We start from the raw sequence: 21,846 nt of genomic DNA on the forward strand, positions 1-21,846 counted from the left end.
TAGGATTTTTATTTTCATTCACAAAGCTGACCATACCCTGCTCACAAATTGTCTTGTCACCTTCCCTGTGAACTAACTTTGTAACTAACAAACTGTACTATTATTATCATTCCTCAGAAATGGTATAATTACCTCCAATGATGATGAACAATTTCTGCTTGAGGCAGTTATTATACTGTGCAACATGTTCTAAAGCTGATTTCAACACTTCTATTGGCTTTGATAACATCTCGATAGCAGCTTAACAGCAGCAGCATTTTAAACATTAAGACTTGAAAAAGAAATTCAAACTGCTAAATTAATCCAATTGCAGAGATACAAAAGAGCGAACAGAAACAAAAAACATGTAATAAGAATACCACAGTTGCAATAATAAATCTGGGCTGTCACTCCCTTAATGGTATGTTACTGGTTCTAATTCACTGCAGTGAATGGGAAATCCAACTCACTGACAGCCCAGTGAATCATTCACACTTATTAATTACAACCAGTAGCATGCCAGCGAAAGTGTGATAGTATCTGTTTGTTATAATTTTGCCTGTTAGTAAAATAGGATGGTACATCAGTTAATTAAATGTTTTACCTTAAACCTGTATATTTATTCAAATGGAATTAATTTCTCCAATTTGTTCTTTGGTTCAATTTGCTATTATACTGTAATAATGGTTTTACCTAAAGTAGTTCAAATAAAGGAGGAGAAATAAGGAAATTTGCCTCTAGGATACTGCCATATGTTGTGCTAATTCACAGAGCCTTCAAAACTTGCCATATTGTTAAATTTTATCTGGTTGGCATACAATCATTAATAAAAATATGCTAAAATAATTATTTATTTCATTCCATTTGTGACACTCTCCTTGATTCCATACATATGATAATCATAATCACACAGTATTTTAACTTTCTTTGGTTATTAAAGGGAGAAAACCCCAGAATCATTTTTGTAGCAGAAAAAGAAAGAAAATGAATCTTAGAATTTTCTGACAGTTATACCAAGTATTTGATGCCAGATGTTTTAGTATGAAGTCTTAGCAAAGACAAATGCAAATGTATGCCTCAAAGAAAGATTTCAATGTTAAAAATTCTTATTTGTTTTCATCTTGACACAGGGATTTTACAAGCTCCACACATAATTACACTTGAAAACTGAAGTACAGTAAAGTGAAGGAAGAAGGAAAAAGTAATCATTTGCAGCTTTTTAAAGTATACTTAAGTAGTAAGGACTGATAATAAAGCACTAAGTGCTTTCTTCGCATTTATGTGATTACACAGTTCAGTATAAATGGAAGGCAGTAAACCAAACTACTGATAAAGAAGGCCACTCAGTGCTCAAACCTTTCTTTCTCGCTGAGGAAGCCCAATTAGAGGCAGCCTACTCTGTCTGCCATGATCCACCTCCTACTGGGTGAGCAATGGAATAGAAGACTGGTGTGAGCTCTGTTCAGTTACAGTCCCTGCTGAAAGTTCATTGAGGTGGCAGTGAGAGGCTGTGAAAGGAAGAGCTTCAAATTATGGTAAAAGCAATCACTGAGTACCAATTTGGCTCAATTGGTAATAGAGTGTGACCTTGTTTCAGTGGCTAGCACTCTTGCCTTCTGAGTCAGGTTGTGGGATTCAAGTCCCGCTACAAACATGAGAACACGGGAGAGTGTTGCATTGTTGGAGGTGCTGGCTTTCAGATAACTCATCAAACCAAGGGCCAGTCTGCCTGCTCAGAGGAACATAAAAGATCCAACAGTGTTCTGATGACCTGGCTTATATTCTTCCCTCAGCCAACACCACCAAAAACACCTTGCCTCTTTGGTCATTTGCTATTTGTGAGATCTTGCTGCATGCAAATTAGTTGTGTTTGTCTACATAATAAGTGTCTGCACTTCAAAAGTGGTCCATTGGTTATAAAGCACTTTGGGACATCCTGGGGACATGATGAGGTGCTATCTGAATGCTAGTTAGTTCGTTCTGTCTTGATCTGAGACAAACAGTTCATACTGTTCTTCAGTTTAAGATGTTAATTAAGCTGTTGCAGTGCTATTTATTAACAATGTTCTTGATCTGCAAATACATTTCTGTTGAATCCTGGATTTTAGAAGCATTACTGTTGTTTATTTTCTGATTTTTACCTAAAAATGGACATTCTTATTTTTTTCTACAAACATGATTTTTGTGAAAATCTCAGAATTTGAGTCCTCGACTCCATATGCACTTGAAGTTAATATCTGATGTGATCGATAGCAATTTTCTTTCTTCCTCTCATTATGTCATCAAAAATAAAGATTGAATCGAATTCTCCCTTGGAATTTGCCCAAAAGATGCAACTCTCCTTCTGCCCTCCCCCAGTTTTTATTTAGATTTAATATCTTATTTTAAAAATTTAAAATTCAAGAAATTAAGGAGAAAAGAGGAAAACTAATCATTATATAAATGTGTATTAAGTACAGTAAATCCTCTTGAAAGTTGGTCAAATAATATTGGTTTATAACATCAAATCATCACCTCTCCAAAACAGCACTCATACTGTCACCCAAATTATTTTTAATGTTAAATTTAAATAACTACATTTGAATTTTCTAATCTGTTGTAATTTTGCCACTGCAAAATTAGAAACCTAAAACTATTTTCAGATTTGAACTAACAGATATAATTTAATCATACTGTCATTATGTGACATGCATGCAACGGTTTTAACTGCAACTTATTTTCCTGATATACTGCTACAGTTTTGAGGTTTTGAATCTTAATAGTAATACTTTAGTTCCCATGTATAAAAAATAATTTTAGAAAGAACCTGCATTTACATAACTCGTTATCAACATTGCTCAGAAATGTCTCAAATGCTGCAATTACTCTGTCATGTAGTCACTTTAAGTAGGTGAATGTAGCAGCCATTTTACACACAAAGCTCTACAAACAGCAATGAAATGATTGACCATTTGGTGTTGGTCAAAGGAAGAATGTTGAGCAGGAATATTGTGTGAACTCTGCTGTTCTTTGAAAAGGAAATCTTTATCATCCACCTGAACCACCAGACTGGGCAAACGATACCTCAGTTTAATGTACCATCTGAAGGACAACATCTCCAAAAATGCTGCATTCCCTTGATTCTGCACTGAAATATCATCATAAATTACATGCTTGATTCCTAGAGTGGGTCCTGAACCATATCTTTCTGACTCACAAATGGACTTTTATTCTCTGCGATCCAAAAGCTGTATTTTTTCTATATTCTATCCTTGCAGAAATGTCTAAGTAAGGGATAATAATTACCTCACTTACAGTAACAATATAAGTTTTAACTAATCTCTCGTACACTACCCAATTCTCTTCAAATTAGTAGATATTACAGAACAAACCAAAGGTTTACACACTAAAGCAACTAATTACAAACAAATAGCAACCTGAAGCCAATGGGCAAATATTAGAAGTGAAGAAAAAACTTGTACTAATATAGTGTCCTTCAGATCCACAGGACATCCCAAACTTCTTCACAACCAATTCATTACTTTTTGAAGTGTAGTCACTGTTGTTTTGTAGGCAAACACAACATCCATTTTTCTCACAGCAAAGTCTCCCAAACAGTAGTGAGATGAATTTGTTTTGATGGTGTTGGATCAGAGTTGAATATTGGCCAGGATAAAAGGAGAACGCACTGCTTGTCTTTGAAAAAGTGAAATGGGATCTTTTACATCACTGGAAGAGTGGCGGAGCAGAATTCCCAGCTTCCCGCAGGCATGGACTCCAATCTCATTTTAAATACTTGGGACGGGATAATCAGTATGTTTGGGGTGAGCATATTACACCTGTAAGGGCCCATTAGTGGCACCCACCACCATCAGGAAAGAGGAGCGGCACACAGCCGCTGCACTAGAGGCAACCAGAGGCCCTTCTTGGCCAGAGGAAAAGTAGCTCCGAGTGATCTTTAGCTCAAATGGGAGCCATAATTCTAGTGCAATCCCTTCTGGGATTGATTACCTTACTTTTGCAAGGCGTGGTGCCCTTCCTGGGGTTCAGTGGGACTTATACCACCTCTCACAGTAGCCTGGGAACTCCCTTTGACACTTCTCTTGACACGGATTGGGGGGCTCCAGGTAAGATATTCCACCCATGGCCCCCTCTCCGCGCACTGGAAAATGGCTGGACCAAAAAAAAGGGGGCAGAATCCAATCATGACCTGATTCCACCCCAATTTCTGCTCCCTTGACCAGAAATCCACCCCAGCTGTGCCTTGGGCCAGACCAGAATTTCAGCCACAAGATTTTCAGTTTAATGTGTAAAGGAAAATATTACTTTACACATTGTATATTTACTTGCATTAAATTTACAGATTAAATATTCAATCATCTATAACCAACTAAACAACCTCCTGGTCAGGAATTAAAGCTGAATAAGAACTCCATGCAATAGTAAAACTTGATTCCTGAATCAGCCAGCAAGATAAGATATGGGCTTGGTACATGGTTGCAGAAACATAGGTGGTCATGAAAGAGCAACTAAACGAGAAAGTGAGATTGATGGACTGAACAACTGCTCCTTGTTCGTTCTTTTATTGTTATACTTTTTTAATTGCTTTAATAACTTTAGAAAATGTCCAGGCAGGGAGAGTGAAAACAAGTGGAATGAATTGGTGAACCTGCAATCCCCTAAGGCAGGGTTGTACAGTGAAACATTTTGGGAGCACGTCCTATTAGCAGCTTCTCAAATTCTGTGCACACATACATCACCCACCATGCACTGGGAAGAAAGGGTGTATAAACAGTATATATATCCTTTTCAAATTACATTTACATTTGTGCTCAATATTACATGACATCTTTGAAAATATGTACCAATCAGAGTTATGAATAAAGTTTCTAAGATGCTCAAAAAGGGAAGGGACATATTCTTGATTTCCGGGGGAAAACAGAGACATATGGTAGGTACCTAAGCAGAACAAAGACGACAATGCTTCACGTACATGGACCTAAATAACAGAGCGAAGGAAATGGTCTTCTCTCATTTTTTCTTTGGGTGAGTCTTTACTTGGTCTAATTGACTACAGCTGAAGCCCATTGAGAAGTATATCTTTGCAATATGTATTCACTCACTCCAAAGTAAGGCCCAGACTATGCGTGTGCTTAAATATGCAACAACATAGTGAACTAATTGACAAACTGATCTACATAATGTATGAACATTTAATATTTTTTGGTTTTGCAGTTAACATTTTGGACTGAAGCAATCAATAGCTGGAAAGCTGAAGATGAACTGTGCACACTTTTAAGCTGAGACAAAGAGCAGTTTGTAAGAAATCAAAGTTTTTAATATTTTCTAGGAACAACAATTGTGCACGTTCCCACACAAAGGCTATAAGGACATACAAAAGTATGGACTCAGAAAGGGTCTCTTGACCCATCGAACCTACTCCTTCCATTGACCATGTACAACTTACTCCATCATGGGCAGCACTCCACCTACTGAATCTCCTGGGAGAGAATTCTACATAAATACTTCATGACCCCCTAGCCATCACCCCCCACCCCACCCAAAGCTAATTGAGCCAACCTCATATCTTCACTATTCGACCATGGTCTGTTATCCACTGCAGACTACATCTTTCCCAATTCAACCACATAGAGAGTCAAGATCAAGTGTGTTCTTAAGAGGAATCATGGTTAGGGATAATTGGACCAGGGTGCACTGAATTAATTCAGTCACTATTTTTATATACTTTGATTTTATGTTAATTATAATTAAATAGCAAAACATACAGCAATCTGGGAAGCAGAGAAATAGGGCTCGATTTTCGCATCGTGTTTCCGGCGGGTTCCCAGCGGGGGGGCCCCGAAAATCCCAATATCCGGTCACGTGACCGGATCGCGACGAAATCCAGGCCACTTCCGGGTACCGCGCTGACGTGCGGGGCTGCGCGCGCAAGCCCCGCTGGTGGGAATCCCGCAGGCAATTAAAGCCAGCGGGGTTCCACTTGAGAGTACTTACCTTGCTTGTTGAGGTCATTTAATGAGCTGAAGCAGCTGTCAAAAGAGGAAGTGTGGGATTTTAGGTTCAAGGCAGTGAGTTTCACACACTGGGGGAAACATTCCCTCTCCAACCAGGCGTGTTGCAGCCAGCAGCCTGTGGCAGGTGCCAAGGTGCACTCCACGGGGGGAGAGCCCTCACCCACGCAGGAGGCCACCGCGTCACATAGGGCAACCCCTGCCCTCCACCACCCCCCGCCAAGCCAGAGGACAGACCGACACGAAACCGCAGCCCCAGTCCGAGGAACCACCCACCTACCCTGCACAACCCCTCAGACCAACACCTGCCAGATGGGTGGTGCGTTGACATCGTCGGAGGACGAACAGCATGACCAGCCCCAGCAGCCTCGCAGTCCACGCCGTCCGCCTCGGAGACGTGGAGCCCCCCAACACGGTGCGGTGGCACACCCACCTGCACAGCAGGAGGGAGGGCAACCGCAGAGAGAGATGCGTCGCAGGAGGCACTACCCTCTGCACAGGGTGTACAGAGCGAGGCTCAGCTTCATGGACCTCTCCGAGGAGCAGTGCATACGTCGGCTCAGAGTCAATCGCCAGGTAGTCGCCGACATCTGCAGCCTCCTTAACAACGAGCTGCTCCCTGATGGACCAGGCAGCATCTTCTTACCTGTCGCCGTCAAAGTCACCACTGCCCTCAACTTCTTCGCATCCGGTTCCTTCCAGGGTGCCACCGGGGACATCACCGGGGTCTGTCAGTCCTCTGCACACAAGTGCATAAGGCAGGTCACCGATGGGTTGTTCCGCAGGGCCTCGCACTACATCAACTTCGCCATGGACGAGCGCAGCCAGATGGAGAGGGCGGTTGGATTCCATGCCATGGCCGGCTTCCCACGGGTACAGGGTGTAATCGACTGCACCCACATCGCAATACGGGCACCTCCGCATGAGCCAGGGCTGTTCATCAACAGGAAGGGGTATCACTCCATGAACGCCCAGCTCATCTGTGACCACCGCCAGAGATTCCTACACGTGTGCGCCAGATACCCCAGCAGCTGCCACAATGCCTTCGTCCTCAGGGAGTCCGCCGTCCCGCCCATCCTGCAGGCACCCAACGCCGGCAACGGCTGGCTCCTCGGAGACAAGGGGTATCCCCTACACACGTGGCTCATGACACCTCTGAGGAACCCCATCACCGAGCCGGAGCGTCAGTACAATGACAGCCACACTGCTACCAGGTCTACAATTGAGCAGACCATAGGGCTGCTCAAGATGCGCTTCAGGTGCCTTGATCGTTCTGGGGGAGCGCTGCAATACACACCATTCAGAGTGGGACGAATCATAGTTGTCTGCTGTGCCCTGCACAACATGGCCCAACAGAGAGGGGTGCCGCTGGAGGAGGCCCCATCCACACCCGCCACCCACATTGAGGACGGTGAGGGCGAGGAGGAGGAGGAGGAGGAGGAGGAGGCGGAGGAGGAGGACGCGCCAGAGGATAGTGGACGACCCATGCGCCGAACCACGACTCACCGGGATGGTCGCCGGGCCAGGGAGGCACTCATACGTCAACGGTTCTCCTAGAGTCACACACTGCGAGGCGCTCGCATCTCCTCACCTGCACATGCGAGGGGCCATACCAGCCCCCTCCACTGAAGACTGTTGCCAGTACTCCTGCACCCACAGCAGTGTGCCCAATGGGTGGCAGCAGGTGTTCGCCGTCATGATGGCCTCCACGGAACGCACCTATTGCACAGGCCGCGGAAGAATGGACGAGAGGTGGCAGGAGTGGTGAGAATAGAGTATTTAATATGTCCAATGTGACATGATATAAAAAAAAATGTACAAATTAATAGACACCCTGGTGTATTCCCTTTGTGATTATAATGCCTTTGGATTTCTTTTCCGGGAACCCCTACGTGGTGCTACCCCTGTGGCTCCAGCAGAGGTAGTGGCAGGTTGCTCGTGTTCTCGCCTTGACCGGGTAGATGCTTTTGGCGGACGGCCCCTGGGTTTCGGTGCCCGTGAGGGCACCTCCACAGACTGCTCCTCCTGCACCGGGGCAGGGGCAGACTCGGCCACCTGGAGAGGAGGCACCATTGCGGGTACTGGTTGAGAGGTGGGCAACGGGTGGGACGTGGGGGCGCCTTGAGAAGCGTCCCCGCTTCCATGTCCCCGGTCACCATCATCCCTCTCGTGGCCTCGGCCCACATCACCCCTTCCACCCTGCTGGACGGCAGTTTGGATGGCATGTGTGAGGCCTTGCAAGGCCACCCCTAGTGTATCCGTTAGCCTGTTGATGGCGGCGGAATGTTGCTCACCCTGAATCCGTACAGACGTTGTCAGGGCCTGCAAGGACTCGATCTGGAGCTGTGCGTGACGCTCGAGGGAGGCCAGCCTGTCCTCCACCGCAGACAGTCCCGCACCTACCCGCGACACTGTGTCGCCGGTACCCTCCTGTGCCTGCGCCACCAATGCCCGCATGCAGGAGTTGGACTCCTCCATCGCCTGCGCAATTGTGGACAATGCGCGCGGCACCTCTCCCAGTACCTCAGCAATTAGCTGGTGCCCCTCGACGACTCTCCTTTTCACTGGTGGCCCCCTGGGTTCAGCATCTGGGTCCGGCTGAGCAGAGCCTGGAGATGAGTGCTCCCTCCGATGCGGACCCTCCGCGGCTGCCCCTGCCACCAGGGTCTGCTCATGCTCACTCGTGCGCGGTGACTCACCAAGTGCTACCCCAACTAGTTGGCGAGGGGAACCCACCGAGGTGCGTGTCTCTGCGCTGGTGGATGGTTGGCTCTGATGTGACGATGCACCCTCAGAGACCGCCATGTCCTCTGAGGAATCGCCCTCCTCGATTGCTTCACACGCAGACGGCCCTGCAAGAGAACAGAGGGCACTATGAGGCATGTGGACCAACTTGACGGTGTGCCTGATGGCAGGTGATGATACGGTCACTCGCGATCATGGGTGTTGAGTGTCAGCTTTCCCTTACCGGCCGTTTCTGCAGCGACACACTCGCCATCAGCCACCGACAGGCAATGTCGCGTGCGGGCGAGGTCGAGCGCCTCCACCTCGGCGTCGGTCAGCTCCACCACTTGCGGCGGGCCACCTCCGGTGCGTGCCCTTTCACGATTGTTCTTGCTCCTCTTCTCCTGTCAAGGCAAAACACAGATGTGTGAGTGGGTGTGTATTGCATCGTGAGACGCATCGAGCATCGGTGTGGGTGGGTTGAGCGTGGCACAGATGGATGGGAGGATGCGTGGGCCACGTGCCCATCCCATTGCATGGGGATTTTTTTTTTTTTTTTATTCGTTCACGGGATGTGGGCGTCGCTGGCAAGGCCGGCATTTATTGCCCATCCCTAGCGAGATTGTACAACTGAGTGGCTTGCTAGGCCATTTCAGAGGGCAATTAAGAATCAACCACATTGCTGTGGGTCTGGAGTCACATATAGGCCAGACCGGGTAAGGACGGCAGGTTTCCTTCCCTAAAGGACATTAGTGAACCAGATGGGTTTTTACGACAATCCGGTAGTTTCATGGCCAACATTACTGATACTAGTATTTTAATTCCAGATTTTTTTTAAAATTTAATTAATTGAATTTAAATTCGCCAGCCGCCGTGGCAGGATTTGAACTCGTGACTCTGGATTTTAGTGCAGGCCTCTGGATTACTAGCCCAGTAGTGTTCGGGTGGGGTCAGGGACGGTGGGGACTTGCGGGCACGGCGAGGATGGTGAATGAGTGGCTGTGAGGATTGCTGATGGAGCGCAGTGGTGGCTGTGCAGGAGGGGTTATGATCTGTTTGGTGTGATGGTGGGGACGGGATGTGGGAGGGTGCGTTGGTGTACTCACCTTGCCAGACCTAGTCAGGTCATTGAAGCGCTTGCGGCACTGCTCCCAAGTCCTTGGGGTGTTGCCCCTGCTGCTCACCTCCGCCGCCACCTCTGCCCATGCCTTCCTGGTGGCAGCGGCAGGGAACTTGCGTCCATCCTCCGGGAAGAGCGTTTCCCTCCTCCTCCTCACGCCCTCCAGCATCAGCTGCAGCGCTAGGTCGGAAAAACGGGGCGCAGCCTTGCCCCTTGGCTGAGCCATCATCAACAACCTAATGATTGCAGCAGGAGGGGCTTTGGGAGACTGCCCCTTTAAGTGGAGCTCCTACATCGCGTCGACGGCACTGCGCATGAGCAGCCGGCCGGCACGCAGCTGGGGAGCGGAGAACCCGGAAGCAGGGCTTAATCTGTTCAATTATCCCGCGATCGCGTGGGGGACGCACGCAATTAGCCGTCCGCGTTTTCCACGCTCCCGGAGGACCACCCGCTGGGAACCCGCAGGCCTGCTAAATTCGAGCCCATAGAGTTGGTTGGAGCATAGGAGTTTGTCTGCCGTACAGACTGAATTGCTGGGAGAAACAAAATTGAGAAACTACCGCACCATGACTGGGTGTAATTTCAATGTGGCAAGTTTACGTAGGCAGTTTCCATCAAAAATATGGGCATAGGAATTTATAATGAAAAAGTTGACAGGAAGCGTACACAGACAGACACAAGGGCCATTGATAGTTTTACTGTTGGGGATATGGAGAGAGCATTACTGAAAGAACATTAAATAAATCCATCCATTTGTAGCCTTTCTGCTATTCTAATCTCATCAAATACTCTTGCTCACACTCTTCTCTCATATTATTAATATCTCTTAGTATCTCATCTTTACAGTTTTGCATATTTATTGTACTATCGGACTAATATACGATGTGAATTGTTGACGGTCCATCGCTTAGAAATTCGCTTTCAATATTATCAGTGAGCAACAGCAACTTTTCGTGCCTCTATACTAATGACATCCTAAGAATATAAATTAGTTTAAAATTATAATTTGGACATGTAGTATAAATGCAATATGTCATGACCGGTGGTGAAATAAGATAAATAACTAACTCTTGCGGCTCACCATTACTCATTCATGACACTACACTCTCTAGAAATATTTAAAATACAAATCACTCCCCACAGGAAGTTTGTGTTCCATTTAATGCTCTAACTCTAGTTTGTTAATGTTTTAAAACTTCCTAAGGTCCAGCCGGCAGCCTCGAGAGTAGAAAAAATAATATTTGTTCAGACCTACTGCAGTTCAGGGAGGGATTGTTGTCATGGTAACATACCTTACAAGCCACTTTCCCATGCTTGTTTATAGAGAATGGTGTAGTGACAAATGACATGATTAGTGATGTCACTGATATCCTCCGGTGCTACAAATGATCATTTTTTAAAATAAAAGTTAAGAATTAATATAATGGCATGCTAAAGTTTATGTTGCAGCAAATACAATATCTGGTGCACCACAAGAACATAAGAAAGCATAGAATGAGAGAAGTCCATGAAGCTCGCTCATTCCACAGACCATGTACCCTAATAACTTAATCTTTTGAGGAAATACTCTCTGCTCCTCAAAAATAACCGAGCAGAACTCCAGAATATTTATCTATCCTTACCTTTCCAATATTCAATTCTGGTCTGCTGCCCCTGGAGAATATTCTCTCTTGTCCTGTCAATGCAGGTACCAGGGTGTCCTGCAGAGTACTCAATCATCTCAGTTTATACTCATCCCTATAATTATCAATCCTAAAAATATATTTATGCAGCTCACTTTTAAAGGAGTTTAATCCTACCAGCTTCTGCTGTGAGCATGTGCAACATATCCCTTACGTGTAGTGTTGCCAACCCTCCGGGATTGCCTTTGAGTCTCCAGGAATTGAAGATTAATCTTCCAGACACTGCTGCGAGCAACCCAGGAGGAGAATCATAGGGGCGTTAAACAAATTATCTGTTTTGTTTCATATTCTTTGAACATTTTTGTTTATTAGTTAGAGAAATATTAGAAATGGGGGATAAAAGGCTGTTTGACAATGCAGGGCTGTTGGAGGCGGGAGGTCATGTGATGAAACCTCCAGGAATGCATCCAATCAGAGTTGGCAACCCGATTCACGTGGCGAGAAAATTCTTTCAACTCTAGCCTTGCTTGCGATTGTTAATTTAAAAACATATCCGCTACGTTTAATGCACAGTCTATCAAATAACTTGCCTAACTATGCCTCTCTATCTTTAAGGTGCATTCACACTACAACGGTAGCATCGGTGTGAAGTAGTTTTGCTTTCATAGAATCATAGAATGGTTACAACACAAGAGGTCATTCGGCCCATTGAACCCATGCCAGCTCTTTGTAAGAGCAATCCAGTTAGACCCACTCCCCTGCTCTTTCCCCATAGCCCTGCAAATTCTTTCCCTTCAAGTATTTATCCAATTCTTTTTTGAAGGCTACAATTGAATCTGTTTCCACTACCCTTTCAGGTAGCGCATTCGAGATCATAACTACTCGCTGCATAAAAAAGTTTTTACTCTTGTCGCCTTTGGTTCTTTTGCCATTCACCTTAAATCTGTGTTCTTTGGTTTTCAACCCTTCCGCCAAAGGGAACAGTTTCTCTTTATTTTCTTTACCTAAACTCTTCATGATTTTGAACACTTCTATCAAATCTCCTCTCAACCTTCTCTGCTCCATGGAGAACAACCCCAGCTTGCGTCAGTTGTAGTTGAAATTCCACCTAAATCTGGCCTCAGGATCTAATCTGACACTGGAGTGAAGTAAATTGAGACCCCTTGGAGAAGGAAGTCTTAGTCCACTTCATTGACCAGACAGATTGAGTTTGGGCACCCAATTTATCCTTCTCGTGTTTAGCATTCAGTGCAAAGCCAGAAGCATTGCACGACTTTGCTAAACGTGTCCTGTGAATGTACTGTAAAAGACCTGGATTATGACCTTTTCCTGACACTAACATGACAACATTGCACTAGAATTTCTATAGCTGTTGCATGATCCAGGAATTAAACATGACATAAAACTTCCCAAAACAATAACGCTTCTTTAAATGATAAAGAATACAGGGCTATAAATTGGGCCGTGTAGCGCCCGTTTTTTAGGTGCTACGCAGCTTCTATAAGTTCCCAAAATGGCATCCAGAATGCGCGCGCACCCACGCTTCTAGCGTGACTTGCGCTGGACGTCATCTTGGTAAAGGCATTTGCGCATGCACAATGAACGCTGGTACCATGTAAAGTAAGGAGACTTTGGGCCCGATATTAGGACGGTGGCGGGTTCGCAGCGGGGGGTCGACTGGGCGCGTGGGTAACGCGCCCGGTGAAATCAGGATCCTCCGCACGGAATCGCAGGCTAATTGGAGCCACTTACCTGTGCTTCTGGGTTTCGCGCTGGAAAGCTGCGCAGCGGGCAGACTGCACATGCGCAGCATAGGCTGTCAGCTGGAGGAGCCCTATTTAAAGGAGCAGTCCTCCACTGACTGATGCTGCAGGAAATAGGAAAAATTACAGCATGGAGCAGCCCAGGGGGAAGGCTGCTCCCAGTTTAATGATGCCTCACTCCAGGAATTATTAGATGGGGTGAGGAGGAGGGGGAGGACAGAGATCTTCCCCCCGGCGGGCGGGAGGAAGCGGCCTGCCTCTGCCACCAAGAAGGCCTGGCTTGAGGTGGCACAGGAGGTCACCAGCACCACCAACATATCGCCCACCTGCATACAGTGCAGGAGGCGCTGCAATGACCTAAATAGGTCAGCCGAAGTGAGTACACTTACTCATTCCCCTACACTCCGTCTGCCACATCACCGCCCCCATTCCACATCTCATTCTGCACTGCCAACACTACTCTATCACATCACTCCTCATACCCACTCAAAGCTCATCCTCATCTTACCTGCACTTACTCACATCGCCAGTACTCATCCCACCACTACCACTCAACAAAATCCTCATACAATCTCATGGCTCTATTTCATACTCACCCTCTCATGCATCTCTTTCACTGTCAGCCTCACTCAACCTGCCACTACCTGTGCTGCAGCCACAGGGCGTGCATCACATATATGCAGTAGGCAGCGTAAGGCAAACGTGTCGTGAGCATGAAGGGGATGCACAAGGGTGTTTGAGGGTTTGTCATGGTTTTTACCTATATTTAATTTCTGATCAACTCACATAACATATTATATTGTCACCACTACTGCCATGTCTTTGCGAATCTTGTCCGGTTTGTGCAATAATGCCCTTTCATGAGGATCACTATGAAGACCCACAACTGATGCCACCTATTGTGTCACTGCAGAGTGGGTGTAGGTGTATTTACAGGGCTCTTTTGTGCAGACGACTGAGAGATGTCGGCGATGTCCCCGTTGGCACCCTGGAAGGATGCAGAGGAGAAGTTGTTGAGGGCAGTGGTGACTTTGACAGCGACAGGTAAGAAGATGGTGCTCGGGCCAGCCGGGAGCAGCTCAACATGAAGGAGGCTGCAGATCTCCACGACTACATGTCGAGTGACTCTGAGCCTCCATGTGCACTGCTGCTCAGAGAGGTCCAGGAAGCTGAGCCTCGGTCTGTGGACCCTGTGGGGAGGGTAGTGCCCTCTGCGACGCATCTCTCTCTGCGGTTGCCCTCCCTCCTGCTGTGCAGGTGGATGTGTCACAGCACTCTGTTGTGGAGCTCCACGTGTCAGAGGTGGACGGCGTGGCCGGCGAGGCTGGTGATGTTGTTCGTCCTCCGAGGAGGTCATGACTGCAGCTACGGCGGCCCCCATCCGGAAGATATACATTTGAGGGGGTCCGCAAGGTGGGTACATGTGTCTGGACACCGGGGTAAGTGTGCAAGTTTGTGAATTTTATTGTTAGGAGGAGGGTGGTGGAGGCCAAACTTTGTCCAAAGTGACAGAGTGGCCTCCTGCAATGAGTGAGGGTCTCCCCCCCCCCCACCTGTCAAATGGACCTTTGCAGCTGCCACAGGCTGATGGCTGCAACACGTCCATTTGAACTGGGAGTGTTTCCCCCAGTATGGGAAACAGTACCAGTTGTTTTCAAAATCCATCCCCTCCTAAAATGTCATGTTAATCAGGTCTCTAAACGACCTGCCACTTGCTGCCTCCTGTTATACGCCACCTTCTCCTGCAAGAAAGCAGAACGTATGTTGGTAGTGTCCTGCAGGATGTCTGGGTGATGTGCCTGTCATGGTTGAATAGCTGCCAGTGTGCATGGCCTGTGAGTTGTGGATATGCAGCTTCCAACGGTGGTGATGTGTGAGGGTGAGAGGAAGCATCTGTTTGGAAGAGTTGAGTACTGATTGAAAGAGTTTGTTGCTGTGTGGGTGATGGGGGTGTAGTGTGTGGAGCAGTGGATGCGGCTAGTGGTGCAGTTGATAGGAGATTCCACTTGACAGTTGACCTCACTCACCTTGACCACTTGTGTCAAAGCATTGAACTTCTTCCTGCACTGCATCCATGTTCGTGGTGCTATGTGCCTCGCATTGACTTTGTCCCCGACTGCCTCCCATTGCCTCTTGAGCATATGTCTGGAGGGCCTCTTGGCCCCCTGTGGATATAGGATGTCCCTCCTTCTGTCCACCTCTTGCACCAAGGCCTCTAGTGCATCATCAGAGAACCTTGGTGCACGCTCTCTCGCAGGCCTGGTATAAATTCAGATCGGCAGGTTGATGAGGTCTGGTGTGCAGATTGGAGACTGACAGATTTTGTAGTGCGCAACCTTTATTCAATGTTTTAACATAACTCAACAGTTTGGGGGACGGGACCTGCATCTGTGTTTTACATGTGCAACGTCTGATCTCCATGCGGATCTGTATCTTATATTTTGCACATAAGAGGCACAGGCTGCTTTTAAGAGGTACAGGCTGCATTTAAGAGATGCGAGGTACTCACATGCTCTCTGGGCCCCCCTGCTGGTAAGAAGTCAATGAACAACGCAGCCAGGCCTGGCTGCTCATGCCAGAATCAGGTAAATGACGAGGCAGCATGAATCTCATGTGCTGCCTGCATTGGAATGAACGGGAGCGGGTTAATCGCGCATCGTGACCCCCCTAATTCAGGGGTTATCGAATTTAACCCCCTCAGAATTTGTTGTGCAGATTTCCAATATCTATTAATGCTACTGTTAGTTTCGCATTATCATTTCAATATCAAAAAACAAAGCATCTGCATGCAAGACAATTAGTACAGTCCAAATAACTGCTGTTAATGAATAGAATGATTAATGAGTTACCATACTGCAAATGATCAAAGCTGATCACAAATGCATTTCAGAATCAAACTTCTATTTCTGGATGTTTAGGCAGCATGATCAGAATTACCACTTTTATGACTGGGTGAATTTGCAGGCTCAATGTACAAACCCTGCTTTCAGATGAGACCTGGATTCGCTCATATTTGTGCATAGTTGTCAAGAAAAGGGAAGATCATGTCTGACTAATTTGATTGAATTTTTTGAGGGGGTGACCAGGCGTGTGGATGAGGGTAACGCAGTGGATGTGGTATACATGGATTTCAGTAAGGCCTTCGATAAAGTCCCCCACAGGAGACTGGTCAAGAAGGTACGAGCCCATGGAATCCAGGGTGCCTTGGCACTTTGGATACAAAACTGGCTTAGTGGCAGAAGGCAGAGGGTGATGGTCAAAGGTTGTTTCTGTGACTGGAAGCCTGTGGCCAGTGGGGTACCACAGGGATCGGTGCTGGGTCCCTTGCTGTTTGTGGTCTACATTAATGACTTGGATATGAATGTAAAAGGTATGATCAGTAAGTTCGCTGATGATACAAAAATTGGTAGGGTGGTAAATAGCGAGGAGGATAGCCTCAGTCTGCAGGACGATATAGATGGGTTGGTCAGATGGGCGGAACAGTGGCAAATGGAATTTAACCCGGAAAAGTGCGAGGTGATGCACTTTGGAGGGACTAACAAGGCAAGGGAATACACAATGAATGGGAGGACCCTAGGCAAGACAGAGGGTCAGAGGGATCTTGGTGTGCAAGTTCACAGATCCATGAAGGCACCGGAACAGGTAGATAAGGTGGTAAAGAAGGCATATGGGATACTTGCCTTTATTAGCCGAGGCATAGAATATAAGAGCAAGGAGGTTATGATGGAGCTGTATAAAACACTGGTTAGGCCACAGCTGGAGTACTGTGTGCAGTTCTGGTCGCCACACTACAGGAAGGATGTGATCGCTTTGGAGAGGGTGCAGAGGAGATTCACCAGGATGTTACCAGGGCTGGAGCGCTTCAGCTATGAAGAGAGACTGGGAAGATTGGGTTTGTTTTCCTTGGAGCAGAGGAGGCTGAGGGGGGACATGATTGAGGTGTACAAAATTATGAGGGGCACAGATAGGATGGATACTAAGGAGCTTTTTCTCTTCGTTGAGGGTTCTATAACAAGGGGACATAGATTCAAGGTAAAAGGCGGGAGGTTTAGAGGGGATTTGAGAAAGAACTTTTTCACCCAGAGGGTGGTTGGAGTCTGGAACTCACTGCCTGAAAGGGTTGTGGAGGCAGGAACCCTCACAACATTCAAGAAGCATTTGGATGAGCACTTGAAATGCCATAGCATACAAGGCTACGGACCAAATGCTGGAATATGGGATTAGAGTAGACAGGGCTTGATGGCCGGCGCGGACACGATGGGCCGAAGGGCCTCTATCCGTGCTGTATAACTCTATGACTAACTCTATGACTCTAAAAACTCAATCTGTCAACTCCTATCTCCACTGGGTTAGAGGTTCAGCAAAACATTTACGGTTGTAATTTCTTTGCAGTTTGGAGAATATTGTGTGAAGAATGTTAGTTAGCCTGAGGAATTGAAAACTTTCCAATTAGGCACCCAATTTCAGCATTGATTATTCCCCTGCCAAGTATAACGCAGCTGCACAGTAAAGCCCACTTTCCTCTGCCCCAATAATTTTCCAGAACCCTACTTTGTGGATCACACCAGTGTGACATTTCCCATTCCCAGTTCTCACACCAGTTTCCTTTCTTGGAGAGGTAAGTGCTCATTGGTACCACATTAGGGGTAGTTTTGTGCTGCAAGCCGCCACACGTTGGAAACTGGGTTGAGACTGCACAAACTCATAAAAAGATAGCAATTTTTGGGAACAGGGAAAGGTCAATAGCTCCAACAAGCTCATTCCATTTTGATTGATGTCCACCCCACCTACCACCTTTTCAATGTATCTCCAGTTCCTTCTTTCTCCAGAAATATGTCCAGCTGTCTCTTGAACCCATCATTTCACATAGCAATTTACAGCTAGCAAATAGAGGAAACTTTCATCTTATCAATCTGGGCTGAATTTAAAGCCAGATTCCAGAGGTGAAGTGACAATATACTAACTAACTTGCCAACCAGTTCCATGCAAGTTCTGAAATGTCACTGGAAAAGTTTTTTTTAAAGGAGAACTCTGCCACATCTCCATAGTTTAGTCACAAACAAAATTCCAGGCCTAGTGGTCTCAAAATTGCGCAATTGAGAAATCCAGTTTAGAACATTGCAGCTCCTCGCGAACAAGAGCTATCATTTTTCTCCTTTCAATAATATCTGGGTAATCATTCATAGTGACATCATAACCGCATATAATTTGCAGATTTACATTCCAGTTCATTAGAACTTTGGCTCTGAAAGGAAATGCACATCTTGTTTAACAAGCAATTGTTTTTGCACAATATTAACAAAAATGCAAATCCATACTGAATTTTCTCTTGTCAAAAATAAACCATCTTCCATTTGCTCCACTCAACTTTGTTGTCTCTCTTTTACTTGTTTTTCTTATCTTTATTATTTATTTATTGACTAATAGTGAATTTACATTGCAGAACAGGTTCTATGATTCTAACAGTTATTAAGGATAAATTCTGCAATGCTGCCTATATTCCTTAGTGCTGTCCCATTTATATTACAGAATAGTTTCTATAGCACTAGATTCACATGCAAACCTCTGCACATATGCAATTGATTTAAACTCACTATTTGCAGCTTTTTACCAACTACCTTCCCCAATGGGGTAAAGGTATGATACTAGTCAGCAGAAATAAGTCCACATGACAGGTCTGTGAAGTCCACTTGACAGGTCTGTGAAGGACAAGCATGAGCACATCAGTCCTCAACCTTCCAAGGGCAAAAAATACAGCGATCTCCACTTCTGACAGCAAGATATTATGCTGCCCTTGGAGGCAGCACTGAAATTGAAGGTAGGGGCCAAAGCCACTTCTTTTGGTGGCGTACACTGCCTCCAATGGCACTTGTCCCTTGTTTACTTTGTCTCTTGGCCAGTGGTGGCAAAGATGTTAGACATAGAGTTCGTTCAGGTCCCAGGCCAAGTTCCATAATGGATCTCAACTAACCCAGAGTGCAGGTGGAGTTGCGGAACTCAGTGAGGGTGATTTTCGGGTGGGCGGAGGGTGGAGTGGACATGGCGGCTGCCCGGAGGAGTCAGCATGGGACTTGAACTATTTTGGTCTTGGGTCCTGATTATAATATGGTCGGTGAGTTGCCAGTGCAAAACATGCTCTCCAACTGGCAGCTCGCTGATCTGGAGGCTAGAAATCGGATGGGGTGGCTGAATGTATTTAAGGGGAAGCTTGTTAAGTACATGAGGGAGAAAGGAATAGAAGGGTCTGCTGATAGGTTTAGATGAAGTAGGGAGGGAGGAGGCTTGTGTGAAGCATAAAAATAGGCATGGATCAGTTGGGCCAAATGGCCTGTTTCTGTGCTGTAAATTCTACGTAATTCTATGTAATGTTAAGGGCCTATAGCAGCACCTTGAAAGGGAAGGTTACTAGCATCAGGAATGAAAAAAGCAGCATTTTAGAGCAGCAGGTATCTTGTGTGCAGAACCTACAGCTCAAAACCTAAAAGCAATTGCCATAAAAATGTTTCCCAAACTTCCATCCAGCTTTCCTTAACTACAATAAGGATCCCTTTAATTTTCACTGGAAATGGCCAGCTCCCGACTTGTACCACCCATGTTGGTGGGCGGGAGAAGGAACTGGTGCTTTAGGGTCGTAACGTGTTCGTCTGATCCCGATTTGCACATATACCTGAGCCTCCTGCCTGATTCTGACAAGAGCTCTGGCTGCCTGGATAGAGATCCGCCCGAAAGTTGGGATGGATGGCAACCCGGTATTAGGTTGGTGTGAATATTTTGGTCCCGTTACTGCCCAGTCTTTAAGCACAAATCTTAGAGTAAGCAATTTGCATGTGAATAGGTTATCATTTTGGAATACTAAATGGGATTTAATTGACTGGCTAATGCAGCAGCAGATGCACTGTCCTTTGATGTTTGTATTTTGCTACCTATGCAGAGACTGAACTGAGATATAGTATTGCTCAAAATTGCTAGTCAGTAGCAAACATTTGTTTGTACCTGACAGTTAAGCACTGCAATTACTATCTCTCATCTGGGATTTCTTTATCGTTCCCCAAGTGCAGCAATCAAGGAGAAGTACTTCTCTACCTCATTAACCAGTCTATTAGAGAAAAGACAAGCAAATCAGAGGGAAGTGTCAAATTACCTGAGTGAAGAGAAAAAAAATCAATTGAAAATGTCAATACCTCACAAGAGAGAAACTAACTTAAGTTCTTGGGGTTTAAACTCAACATCATTGCGTCGGTTTCACAGGCATAAAATGGGTGCAATGATAACCAATTTAGCAAGGCAGAAGCCCACGCCCGTTCTACACGGGCATTCGGGCCATTGCTAAATTAGCTGGGGCCTTTTTTTATGTGGCCGCCTCAAATGAGTGCAGGTCTCATTTCAATACACAAATAAGGCTCCTGCACCCATTTCAGACCTGGTCTCCTAAATTTGATTAGATGCGCAAGCTCAGCCTAGTATTTTTGGGTCTTTAGCTGCCTAACTAGCGATCCTTAAAGGGATTGCTAGAGGCCGCTCAAAAAGGCCCCCAAAACTTCATGAAATTTTGTTTTTTGTGGAGTCGGAAGGAGCAGGAGTGCTCCTCCTCGCTCCACAAAACAATTGCAGGCCATTGCTAATTCACCCTCACCCCCTCCTGATTGCGACCCCTTCCTTCCCGACTTGCCTGTAGGCCTCAGCACCAGCCAAAATTGCTTAGGCCTTGACAAGCGAGCTGCATCAAGGCACCCAAATGGCATCTGAATTATGATGATGAGGCCTGAGGAGGAGTTCTCGGGCCTATCATTCTGACTAGCCATTGCTGCGTGCTACCAGAACTGTGCCTGATTTGGGGCAGTCACAAAATTAGGACCCATTGGCTTAGAATTTGATGGCACTGCACCTATTTTACAGGTGTAAAATGAGCACCTAAGCATCTAATATGGCAGGCAGCATTCACACACTCATTCTGCGCTGAAAGTAAGCCACCTGCCATATTGGTAAAGGCTCCTGCATAGGCTTCCAGGATCTGCTCCTCAAACAGGCATTAGGGCCTTTGCAAATGCAAATAGGGGGCCTCACACCTGTTTGAGGCCCCCTTTGCAAAATCTATTTGCAACTGACGGCAGCATCCTTTCCAAAACTGAAAAACCCAAATCTCTCCAGTCTTTTCTCATAATGCAAACCTCTGATACTAGTGATCAGCCTCATGGCTCTTCTGTGTACTGCCTCCAGCCACTCAAATGTCTCTCTGATTTCTTGATGGCGAGAACTAGACACAGAGCTCCAGGTGTGGTCTGACCAGAGCACTATACAGTTTGATTACAATTTCCTCTGACTTGTATTATACTGATTTGGCTATGTCGTTCAACAATCTATTGGCTATGTTGATTGCTTCTTTGCATCGGCTGAACACGTTGAGCTTTGTCTCGGACTCCTAGGTCTCTTTCAACTTCATCTGTAATTATTTCAACACCATTCATGAAGTAAGTATATTACCCATTTTTCCTTCCTATGTGAAATACTTTACAATATATCTACATTAAATTTCATGTGTCATTGTTCAATACACTCATATTTTGTTTAGCTCGTTCTGTGGTTTCTAGGCTGCCTCCCTCAATTCCACTGTTCCTCCTAGTTTGATA

At 45.9% G+C, this 21,846-nt stretch overlaps 1 protein-coding gene across 1 annotated transcript in view; it reads right to left on the reverse strand.

Moving 5' to 3' along the window:
- gpr39 (G protein-coupled receptor 39) overlaps positions 1-21,846 on the reverse strand; it is a 55,399-nt gene that overhangs the window by 1,742 nt on the left and 31,811 nt on the right. The gene's annotated exons all lie outside the window — the stretch shown is intronic.

Source organism: Heptranchias perlo, chromosome 7, assembly GCF_035084215.1.
Source record: "Heptranchias perlo isolate sHepPer1 chromosome 7, sHepPer1.hap1, whole genome shotgun sequence".
NCBI lineage: Eukaryota > Metazoa > Chordata > Chondrichthyes > Hexanchiformes > Hexanchidae > Heptranchias > Heptranchias perlo.